Genomic DNA, 12,416 nt, shown 5'->3' on the forward strand with positions numbered 1-12,416 from the left:
TGATTCATATTTGTATGAAGAAATTTAAGTTGTAAAGAATGAAATTTTTGGAGATGGACTTACGTTGAAGAAGAATCTTGAAAAAAGATTGAAAGAATCTTGAATGGAAGTCTTATGCTTTGATTTTTCCTTAGGATTTTGCCTTAGAACATGAGAGAGAAGAGAATGCGGATTAATAGATGAAAATCCAATTTATTTTGGCCTTTTATTAGTCAAGAAATTCTTTTAGGGTTTTCTTAGAGGTAAAAAGACAAAAACGACCTTTTTAATGTTTTCTCATTGGCAAATTCGTCACTACACTATATCAGGTTACTAAAATAATTATAAATATTTACTCAGAACTTGGATTGACGAAAAATTGGTGGCGTTGGAAAGAAGATTCAAATATCTTTAATTTGATAGGTAATGGGCCACCCAACTTATTATAATCTAAGAGAAATGGTTGTTTGAAGTTGAAACTCAATCGGTAAGAAAGCTTTCAACTCAACTTGTGATAAGAGATTCTAGTGACCTTAATTGATATCCAAAATTATTTTCACACTAAAGAATTGACCTTAACACCTAATTAAGAATCACTTGGTACAACCTTATACATAAATGAAGAATAGTTTGGGTCTTAACTTAAGAATTTTTTGGGGTGTAACTGTTTACGCTTCAACTCAGTTTCTCGAGTATACACATAGTGTGGTCGCTTGTTGTCTTGGTGTTCCCGAGTATAATATCCATGTGATAACAAGAAGAGATGGAGGTGTCAAGGCGGTAATAATATACGCCAGTGAGTACCTATTAACTACAGAAAAAAAAACTGAAAGTTTTAGAGAAGTTTTGAAACATTAACAACGCTCAATAATGATTTGGGATAAGATACAGTTAATTTATGGGCAAAATGGTTTAATGGACCCATGTACTTGCACGAGTTTGTATTATAAATCCTTCTACTTAACCGTTTATCAACTAAATCCTTAAACTCAATAAAACACAATATTTTAAACCCCTCTGACCATTGACCATTCTTATGTGGCATTAAGATGGCTAAGGTTGCTAGAGAGTGTGACTACACACGCGTGTTAAGGTAAGTGAAAATCGTATTTAAAATTTTAAAATATTAAAATAATAAATTTTAAAATGGAATTTATTTTTAAAAATATTAACCATTCTTCTTCACCCACCCCACCTACTTTTTCAGCCATCCTCATCCCTGCACAACCCCTTTTTTATTTCTTTCATTTTCTTTAGGCGATCTGGTACACCAAAAGCGGCAAGGAGTCTCCTGGCATGCTAGTATGCCAGAGGCGACAAGGAGTCTGACATGCTGGTTCGATGGAGGCGGTGAGGATAGGCAGTCCCTAGTGGTTAGCAGGGGTTGCTGGCGATGCAAAGAAAGGAAGAAAGTGGAGAGGAGAAAGAGGCGGGTGAGGAGCTGGCCACAGTGGCAAAGAGGTTTGGCAGTTGGAGTTGGTGGTACGTCGTCTTGGGGTTTCTGAATTTGTGAAGGTTGGAGAAGGAGGAAAGAAAAATGGTGAGAGTGTGCGATGGAGATGGAGACGGGTGAGGGAGAGAGTATTTGTGGTCCCACTAGCTAGAGGAGTGGTAATGGCGGCGTCTTTCTTCGGCAAATTTTGGTGATTTCACGATGGGATTGGGTAGAAGATGTGTGGAAACCCCAAACTTAGCTTTAAAGGATAAATTAAAATTTTCTTATTTTACCTTTTATTTAATTTTGGTTAATAATTTTAAAAAATGGTTAATGAAGATTATTATGGCATGTTATTAATTTATATGACATGGATTTGATATGTCATCTATTTAAGGGTGAGGGAACTACACACATGGTAGAAGAGGTTTAAACATCTTCTTTTAATTGAGTGTAATGGTTCAGTTGATAAAGGGTTAAATAGAAGGGTCTACAATACAAACTCGTACAAGTACAAGGGTCCAGCATAACAACATTTAGACTAAATTGACATTAAATAGTTTGCTTTTATTCTTTTGACATTTAAAAGTTTTTTAATATTTATTTGGCACAAATTAGCATTGTTTTTTATTCCTTTGTTGCTTTTTTTAGAAAACACATAATTAAAAAAAACTCTAAACTTGGCAGCACAACTTACTTTAGCATTTAAACTACAAGAGCATTTAAATACTCCCATAACATCTTTGAAGTGAATTAAATACAATCCTGAGAGTAGAATACCACTCACACCTGTCACATCATAGTCATGTAAGCATCATGTCACATCCATGTAAGCACCACGTCATTAATTTTCAATCTTTTTTTGCTTATTCACCTTTTTTCTTAAACACCTTCTAAAATTAATCACACTAATAAATTAATTAAAATGCATTTTAAAATCAAAATTGCCCCACCTTCTTCCACCCCTTCTCTTCTATCCCCCCTCTTTCTTCTTTCTTGATTTTCACCATTTTCAACCTTCACTGACTTCTTTTTTTTCCGGCCATTTCCAGGCTTCAATAGTTGTTTTCTTCTTCAACATTCATCATTTTTTAAAAAAAATTAGCATACTTACTTTTTCTTCTTCGAATCCTCTCCCTCTCCCACAAATCTGCCCCTCGAAGAATGATATTTTTTAAAAGTTTTTTTTCTTTACAACTCAAATGAAAAATGAAGGTTGTATAAGAAAGTTGATAGACCCACATATTTTGCATCACAACTAATAGAAATCAAAATGGGCACTTAAAATTCAAGAAAGTTCAATAATATGAATTAGGTGTTGAGTTTTGTGGATTAATGAAAGGTTGGTGAGGTGAGAGATGAAGGTGAAGGAAAAATGACTAATATGGAAGAATAAAGGTATAAGGAGTGCTTCGGTGGGGGAAGAAGACATTTGGGGATACAACAAAATAAAGAGAACAAAAAGTTTAAATATTTTTCTTAAAAAAAACCGAACCCCACAAATTTCATTTACTTCTAAATAAGAAATTTCACATTTTTGTAAATTTAACTTATAAAAAAAAAACTATTAGTTTTATATTGGTCAATAAAAAACTGTCATGTGTATGATCTTACCATTCAGTTTTTTTAAAATTATTATGTCACGCGCTTTTAGGAGAGTGAGTACACTCACTTTTTTCACGTCAGCTCTTAGGGTGATATTTAATCTCTTCAAAATTGTTAAGGAGGTATTTGCTCTATGTATGCATATCTAATATAACCATCTGTTTATCCATTGTTATCTACTTAAATTCTTTTTCATACACAATCTTGCAACTTCTCCTGCCCATTAAATCAAGAATCTTCTAACCTTGAAATTTTTGGCTTGTGCAAGGTTGAGTTTTTGAATTTCCAAGTGCAATTTTCATTTACACACCGAAGAAAGTACATATAATATATAGGCGAATAAATCATATAATTGAATGTATACAATTACTAATTGAATGAATACATAGAAGTTAGTCATATTTAATCTATACATGATTTTTTTATTCTTTTTATTTCTCACCCGGTGTTCGGTACCCACATTGGAGCCCGACTAAATTCGGATTGGCGCCGGGAAGTCCTACATTGGGGGTAAAGCGCTCCCTAACGAAGGTGACTCTGTACCCAAGGGGGCTCGAACCCGAGACCTCTTAGTTAAGAATGAAAGAGTACTTACCACTCCACCACAACCCTTGTTGGTTAATCTATACGTGATTGTGTGCATACAATGGTGCAGGAATAATACAATTTAATGTATACAGATACTAATAAAATGAATACATGGTATTATTATGATTTCCACAACCGACACAGTTATATTAAGGGAAAAGAGTGTGAAAAATATTTTAACTTTGGCCGAAATTGTTGTTACGATACCAAACTTTATGGAGGACCTTTTACCCCCTGCACTATTTAATAATGTGTTTTAAAAGTATATATGTGCCCACGTGGACACATTACTATTTAAAATGATGCAATATTTATGATGTCCACGTGACCACATATATACCTTTAAAATATAATATTAAATAGTGTAGGGATAAAAGGTCCTTTCCAAATTTTGGTATTGTTACAACAATTTCGGTTAAAGTTCGAATATATTTCAGACATTTTTCCCTTATATTAAAGTATTATTTATTCATCAACATTTTTTGAATGAAGCATTATGTATACATACAAAACTATGCATTATTTATTCATCAACATTTATTTGAATGGATAGTTTTTAAAATTTTCCTTTTGTTTCTTCAATTCTATTTATACTTGCCATTCCATATTGTTTCGTATCAACATTGGTATTACATTATCGATTTTATAATGAATTTTCAAGAAATTAAGAAAAGTGTCAACATTGAGGTGATTTGCAATCGTTTGAATGAATCCATTGAAAGGAACATTTGTATTGACAACCATCCCTTCCGTGAAATACTTTACAAAATTGTTGTTACTATCCCATTCTCCACTATAATGAATCAAAAGAAGCAAAGTTGTCCTATTTCTCTTGATGTTCGAAGATTGATGTTGTTTTTTTGAGTTCACTGTTATTGAATTGTTAGGGATTTTAGAGAAACTGAAACACCGCTTATCCTTATTTTACAGGAGTTACAAAAATACACGATTAAAAGAAGAAAAATCAACCTAAAAAACTCTGTTTCTTTTAATTTGGGCTAATAGTTGCCAATTTTTTTGCTTAAAAATTGTAAATTATTATCGGGTTAAAAGTTGCTAATTGTATGTAACTTCTGTACTTCTATGTCAATTACTAAAACACACCTTTTATATAGTATTATTTAGAAATTCATACTTAAAACACAGATTTCTGTAGATACTATTTCAAAATAGAATCAAAGGTTATTATTTTAAACACCTATTACTATTTCCAAAAAATACATATTGTACTAGAACTGTTAATGTTTGCTCTTTCTATTCTCAAACTCTGTAATATTTAAGGAAGTGCTTTTTTTTATACCATCAAGCAAAATGCGATAGTAATAAGGAGTGTATCATAATTCATAATCCAAATCCCAAATAGGTAGTGCCTGTTGGGTTATGAAGGAGTGAATAGGGCGTCATGCGGAAGCTTATAATTGCAAATCATATGGTAGATAAATCATATGACAAATAAAGTTATACTAAATCATAATATTATTAATATGGTATGGCCAATCGGCCTACATATGAAAAACTAATAAAAAGAAAATATTAAAACTATTGAGGAAAAATCTCCCCATAAACTAAACTCTTTATTGACTACATTGTGGATGTTCTTGTTGTTTTTGATACGAGAAAGGGGTCTTCAATTTATAGAGTTCCAAACTTTTCTTCCAAGGAAAGAATAACTCAAATATGGAAGAATATTATATTTTCCTTTCAGAATAAGTAAAAACATTTATGATAACGTTTTGTCTTTTCTTTTAGGAAAAAATAAACTTCAAATAAGGTAAAAAAATCAGGTCAAAACCTTAATAGTGACCTACCCTCGGCTGCTTGAATTACTTCTAGGACTATTAATTTCATTTTATGAGAAAGAGAATTTTTAAAATAAAAATGATTTTGGGCTTTTCTTTTCTACATCTGTCAACTGTACAAAAACAAGACAAACTTAGTAATAAATGACCTATAGTTGCAGCGAACATGTTCTCTCCAACACTATCTCCATTCATCTTTATCCTTGGTAAAATTTAGTAAGTAGAAAATGTAAGAAAGGAAATGCTAAGATTTACTAGAATGTAAAGTATCATTTAAGCAGAGAATCCAGTTCTGTTAAATTCAAAACTCAATAACAATATTTTCAAGAATGATTTTTTTTTTCTACAAAAGAAAGAAGTTTTCAAGCATGTAAAGTAAACGTATTTTTAATATGTTAGGTCCATTTTAATATTATAATGAGTTGTATAGAAATCTATCATTTAGAACTCATTTATTTTTTTGTCCCCCACCTAGGCCCCCCTTTCTACATCCCTAATAAATTACCCCTCCTCTTGCTTCAATGATTGAATTGACAAAGTAATATCAACAACAGTTGTGGTGGAGTAATAAGTATTCATTCATCTTTAACCAATAGGTCTCAGGTTTGAGCCTCCTTGGGTATCATTCTTGTTTGCAAATTACACTTACAAGTCATTTGATAGTTAGTTAGAATTATATTGTATTAGTAATAGATAATTTAAATATTATGGAATATATGTATAATTTTATGTAGAGATTAGTTATGCAAAGTTTATTTATTCATGTATTAATTATTCATGTCTTGTTTAATGTATCTTCTCTGCTACATTAAATTATATAATATATAGATTATTTCATAACCTATACAGGTTTTAGGTATGTGAATTTCTAAATTGTAAATCAAATACAGTATTAATTTAATATATAAATATTTTAACTCCAAACCAACTATCAAACATGGTATTACTTACAAAAGTTTAATACATGCATTCCACTTTTTCAAACCAGCCACCAAACGAGCCCTTAACGTTCAACAGGTAAAGAAAAGTTCCTCTAGTAATTGAAGATAGAAACATTTATTTTCTCAAATTTCTCAAAAATCATATTTTGGTTCTTTGTTTTGCTTTGCAAATTTTAGAAATGGAGATTGTCTTGGCAGTTGGTGGTGCATTTCTCTCTTAAGTTGATATACCTTTAGTTATAAAAGTGGCTCACATATACCTCTAGTATTACATAAATAACTCATATATACCCTTTTCCTCTAACGAAAGTTAAAAAAATCAATTTTAAATTTATTTTTATAAAAAACATTTATGCAGGGATATATTTGATTGTTCTTACACATTTTTTTTTACTTCTTTGATTTAACGGCTAATTTGGATTTATTATTTTGATGGTCAAATTTATTTTTACTAAATTTCTTGTAAAATTTATTATATATGCCCCAATTTTTTTTTACCTACAAAAAATAAATTACATATATCCCCAAAAAATTAGTTTTAGATTTTTTCTTCTTTTCATTCACACTTTTTTTAAAAAAGTAAAAAAATTCTCACATTATTTTTTGTTAGATTTGGATGTGTAGTTAAGACTTAAGAGTGGTAGGTAAATTGATTGGTGACCAATAAATTTTATCAATTACTTTGGCACAACTTGCGTTGTCTTGGCCTCATGTCCTTTTCCACTGCATCACAATAATCCAATAGTCAATATATATATATATATCGCAAAACTGATGTACTAACTTCGTTTAAATTAAGTGTTTTAGTTTATTTGAGCACAAATTTTAAAAAATAAAAAGTGATTTTTAAAAAATTTATGAATTTAAATTAAAAATGTGTGTGCTCTTTAAATTTTGTGATTTTAAACTTTCAAAAAGTCATAGATAAAATATAGGTATCAAAGAGGATCTACTTTGTAGAATACACATGCATTAACTTATTAAAATCTTCCGATGCATATATGCAATAAGTTCAATAGAAAAGATCACACATGATGAGACTAAAATAAAAAGAGATTATTTTGATTTAAAAGGTAACCACATGGAATCTAATTAAATATAAAAATAACTAATCAAATGTTCTTGAGGAAGCTTTTTGTCCGTACTGATTAGTACACAATCAAATTTATTAAAAACTACTCGTACAAAAGAATTGCAAAAATTGTTAGAAAAGACAAGCCGCACACCTTATTTGTATTGGTACAATTTAAACTAAAGTTCTATTCAATTGTATGCAAAAGCATCACGTTTTGTTTACACCTGAAATAAAAAAAATTACATTATAAGTTGTTAAAACAAAATTTTAGTAGTAACTTTTCATGTGAAAGATGAAACACTTCAACATCAATTAATGAAGGGAAAATGACTTGATATACCCATCAACTTTGCCATTTAGTCCTGATAGACTCCTCGTTATGAAGGTGGTTCTTATAATTACTATAGCAATTATAAATACCTTTTATTATCTCCAAAGCACATACTAAACTGTTCTTCTTCTTCAAGGAACTCTGTTCACTTAACATTGAGCTCCAATAAACATTGAGATGTTATCCGCTAGTGTGTTGCACACTTTTACGTATTTGGCGGAATTAGCCAAAAATGTCAAAATAGCATAGCTGAACCTTGTATTGATGTTTAAATGATACAAGTCTTTGGTCTCTAAATGAAAGCTATTATCAACTTTAGGTGTTTCCGTTGGTCCCCATTTACTACAACCCCCAAGTACCCTCAATTATTCAATTGACACTAGCAAACATAGTGGTACCAATTACAAGTTCTTGTTTGCAAATTACTAGCAAAAGATCGAATCGTTTATATTGTCAAAAAATCATTTTGTGGTCTCATTGTTTTCCTTTCTAGATTTCAGAAATGGAGGTAGGCTTAGCAGTTGGTGGTGCATTTCTCTCTTTAGCTTTGAATGTTCTCTTTGATAGGCTTGCTCCTAAGGGTGAGCTGCTGAAGATGTTTCAGAAGCACATGAATGATGTTCGGCTCTTAAATAAGCTGAGAATGACTTTGCTTGGTCTTCAAGCTGTGCTAAGTGATGCAGAGAATAAGCAGGCATCAAATCAATTTGTGAGCCGGTGGCTTAATGAGCTTCGAGATGCTGTGAACACCGCTGAAAACTTAATGGAAGAGGTCAATTATGAGGCTTTGAGACTTAAGGTTGTGGGTCAGCATCAAAATCTTGCAGAAACTAGCAACCAGCAAGTAAGTGATGATTTTTTCCATAACATAAAGGAGAAGTTGGAAGACACTATGGAAACATTGAAGGATTTGGAAAAGCAAATTGGCTGCCTTGGCTTAAAGGAGCATTTTGGTTCGACGAAACAAGAAACTAGAACACCTTCAACTTCTTTGGTTGATGATTCTGATATCTTTGGAAGGCAGAATGATATAGAGGATTTGATTGAGCGTTTGTTGTCTGAAGATGAAAATGGAAAAAATCTGGCTGTAGTTCCATCGTTGGAATGGGCGGCGTGGGTAAGACAACACTTGCTAAAGCCGTTTACAATGATGAGAAGGTGAAGGACCATTTTGGTTTGAAGGCTTGGTTTTGTGTTTCTGAGGCATATGATGCTTTCAGAATAACAAAAGGGTTACTTCAAGAAATTGGCTTAACGGTTGATGACAATCTTAATCAGCTACAAGTCAAATTGAAGGAAAGCCTGAAGGGAAAGAAGTTTCTTGTTGTCCTTGATGATGTGTGGAATGAAAACTATATCGAGTGGGATGACTTGAGAAATCTTTTTGTACAAGGAGATTTAGGAAGTAAGATCATTGTAACTACACGTAAGGAGAATGTTGCCTCGATGATGGGTAGCGGAGCAATCAACGTGGAAACTCTGTCTAGTGAAGTATCTTGGGCTTTATTCAAACGCCATTCACTAGAAAACAGGGATCCTGAGGAACATCCAGAATTTGAAGAGGTTGGAAGAAAAGTTGCAGACAAGTGCAAAGGGTTGCCCTTAGCTCTAAAGGCACTTGCTGGTATTTTACGCTGCAAATCAGAAGTGGATGAGTGGAGAGACATTTTAAGAAGTGAAATTTGGGAGCTTCCAAGTTGTTTTAATGGTATATTACCAGCGTTGATGTTGAGCTACAATGATCTTCCTGCACATTTGAAGCAATGTTTTGCTTATTGTGCAATATATCCCAAAGATTATCCATTCTGCAAAGACCAAGTTATTCACTTGTGGATTGCTAATGGTCTTGTACAACAGTCTCGTTCAGGTAATCAATACTTCCTTGAGTTGAGATCAAGATCACTATTCAAAATGGTTCCAGCATCTTCCGAAAGAGACGTAGAGAAATTCTTAATGCATGACCTTGTCAATGATTTGGCCCAAATTGCATCTTCAAAACTTTGTATTAGGTTGGAAGAGAATGAAGGATCTCATATGTTGGAACAAAGTCGGCACATGTCCTATTCCATGGGACAAGGTGGTGACTTTGAGAAATTGAAACCTCTCTCCAAATCAGAGCAGCTGAGGACATTGCTTCCAGTCAGTATCTATAACTCATCGATAAGCAAGAGGGTGTTGCATAACATATTGCCAAGACTAACATCCTTAAGGGCATTATCGTTGTCAGGTTATGCGATTGTTGAGTTACCAAATCACTTATTTATCAATTTAAAGCTCTTGAGATTTTTGGATATTTCTCGGACAGAGATTAAAAGGTTGCCAGATTCCATTTGTGTGTTATATAACTTAGAGACACTTCTCCTATCATCTTGTGATTATCTTGAAGATCTACCACTGGAAATGGAGAAGTTGATCAACTTACATCACCTCGACATTAGCAACACTTCTCTCTTGAAGATGCCACTACATCTGAGCAAGTTGAAGAGCATCCATGTGCTAGTGGGAGCCAAGTATCTTCCAGGTGGTAGTGATGGATCTCTATCAATTCTAGAATTGCAAAATGTGGTTGATAGAAAGGTAGCTGTGAAGGCAAACACGAGAGCGAAGAATCATGTTGAGAAGTTATATTTGGAGTGGAGTGAAAGTAGTGCCGACAACTCACAAACTGAAAGAGACATACTTAATGAGCTATGCCCACACACAAACATAAAAGAAGTCAAAATCACCGGATATAGAGGGACAAAATTTCCAAATTGGCTAGCTGATAATTCATTTCTTAATCTAGTGAAACTGTCTCTTGTCAACTGCAAGGACTGTGATTCCTTGCCAGCACTAGGGCAACTCCCTTCTTTGAAATTCCTTTCCATTAGAGAGATGCATCGTATAACAGAGGTGACGGAAGAATTCTTTGGTAGTTTGTCCTCCAAAAATCCATTTAACTCTCTTGAGGAGCTTGAATTTGAAGATATGCTAGAGTGGAAGAATTGGCACATACTAGGAAGTGTCGAGTTCCCTAAACTTGGGAAGCTTTCAATTAAAAATTGTCGGAAGTTGATGGGGAAGTTGCCTGAAAATCTTTCTTCTCTGACAGAATTGAGAATTTCAACATGTTCTCAACTCATTTTGGAGACACCCATCCAACTTTCAAGTTTAAAAAGGTTTGAAGTTATTGGTTCTCCTAAGGTTGAAGTTCTTTTTGATGATGTTGAACTGTTTCTCGAGTATTTGATACTGCAAGAATGTGATTCTATATCACCTGAGTTGGTCCCAAGCGCACGCTATTTGGGTGTAGAGAGTTGCCCCAACCTTACTATGTTTTTGATTCCTACTGCGACTGAAAATCTCAGTATTTGGAATTGTGGGAATGTTGAAAAACTTTCAGTGGCATGTGGGGGGAACCAGATAACATATTTGGAAATACGGAACTGTTTGAAGCTGAAGTGGCTGCCAGAACGTATGCAGCAACTCCTTCCATCTCTTAAGGATTTAACTCTTGAAAATTGCCCAGAAATAGAGTCATTTCCTGAAGGAGGATTGCCCTTCAAGTTACAACTACTTGAGATCATTAATTGCAAGAAATTGGTGAACGGACGAAAGGAGTGGCGTTTACAGAAACTCCCATGTCTAATAGAGTTAGTGATCGAACATGATAGCAGTGACGAAGAGATGGAACATTGGGAGTTGCCTTGCTCTATTACAGGTCTTACCATAAGAAATATGATAACAATAAGCAGCCAAGTTCTAGAAAGCCTCACCTCTCTAGAATTACTTAGTACTTGTAATTTAACTCAAATTCAATCACTGCTGGAACAAGGTTGGCTTTCTTCCTCTTTTTCTGAGCTACGTTTACATCACCATCATGAGCTCCATTCACTAGGTCTTCGGAACCTCACTTCTCTTCTAGGTCTACACATCAACAATTGCCCTAATCTCCAATCACTTTCTGAATCTGCACTGCCCTCCTCCCTCTCTGTGCTGACCATCCATGATTGCCCTAAGTTCCAATCCCTTCCAGTAAAAGAGATACCCTCCTCCCTTTCTGTGCTGAACATCAGAAATTGCCATAATTTCCAATCTCTTCTACATCTACACGTCAGCGATTGCCCTAATCTCCAATCACTTTCTGAATCAGCACTACCCTCCTCCCTCTCTAAGCTTACCGTGGGAAATTGCCATAATCTCCAATCACTTTCAGAATCAGCACTACCCTCCTCCCTCTCTGTGCTGACTCTCCTTGATTGCCCTAACCTTCAATCTCTTCCGGTAAAAGGGATGCCCTCTTCCCTGTCTAAACTATCCATTTTCAGATGCTCATTGCTCAAACCACTACTAGAATTTGACAAGGGGGAATACTGGCCAAATATTGCTCAAATTCCCATCATATATATCGATCGGGAATACCTATGATGATTAAAACGAATGGCTCTCCAATACATGTAAGTTATTCTTTTCCCTCGGAAGTTTTTTATTTTTGCTTACTTCCCTTTGCTTTTTTGCTAATTCATTTCCTATTCATAATCTTGTTGACCAGTGTGGAACGTCTATTGCTCAAACCACTTCTACTGATCAAAAACTGCTCATATTTCCACCATAAAAATGTTGATTGAGAGGACATGTAATGATTAAAACAAGCGGTGTTTCTGTAAGTTATTCTATTTCCTTA

At 33.8% G+C, this 12,416-nt stretch overlaps 1 pseudogene; it reads left to right on the forward strand.

Moving 5' to 3' along the window:
* The first annotated feature begins 8,250 nt into the window (after positions 1–8,250).
* Positions 8,251–12,183, forward strand: LOC125844855 (putative disease resistance protein At3g14460; annotated as a pseudogene).
* Positions 12,184–12,416: the final 233 nt, after the last annotated feature.

The sequence above is a fragment of the Solanum stenotomum genome, chromosome 11 (assembly GCF_019186545.1).
Source record: "Solanum stenotomum isolate F172 chromosome 11, ASM1918654v1, whole genome shotgun sequence".
Lineage (NCBI taxonomy): Eukaryota > Viridiplantae > Streptophyta > Magnoliopsida > Solanales > Solanaceae > Solanum > Solanum stenotomum.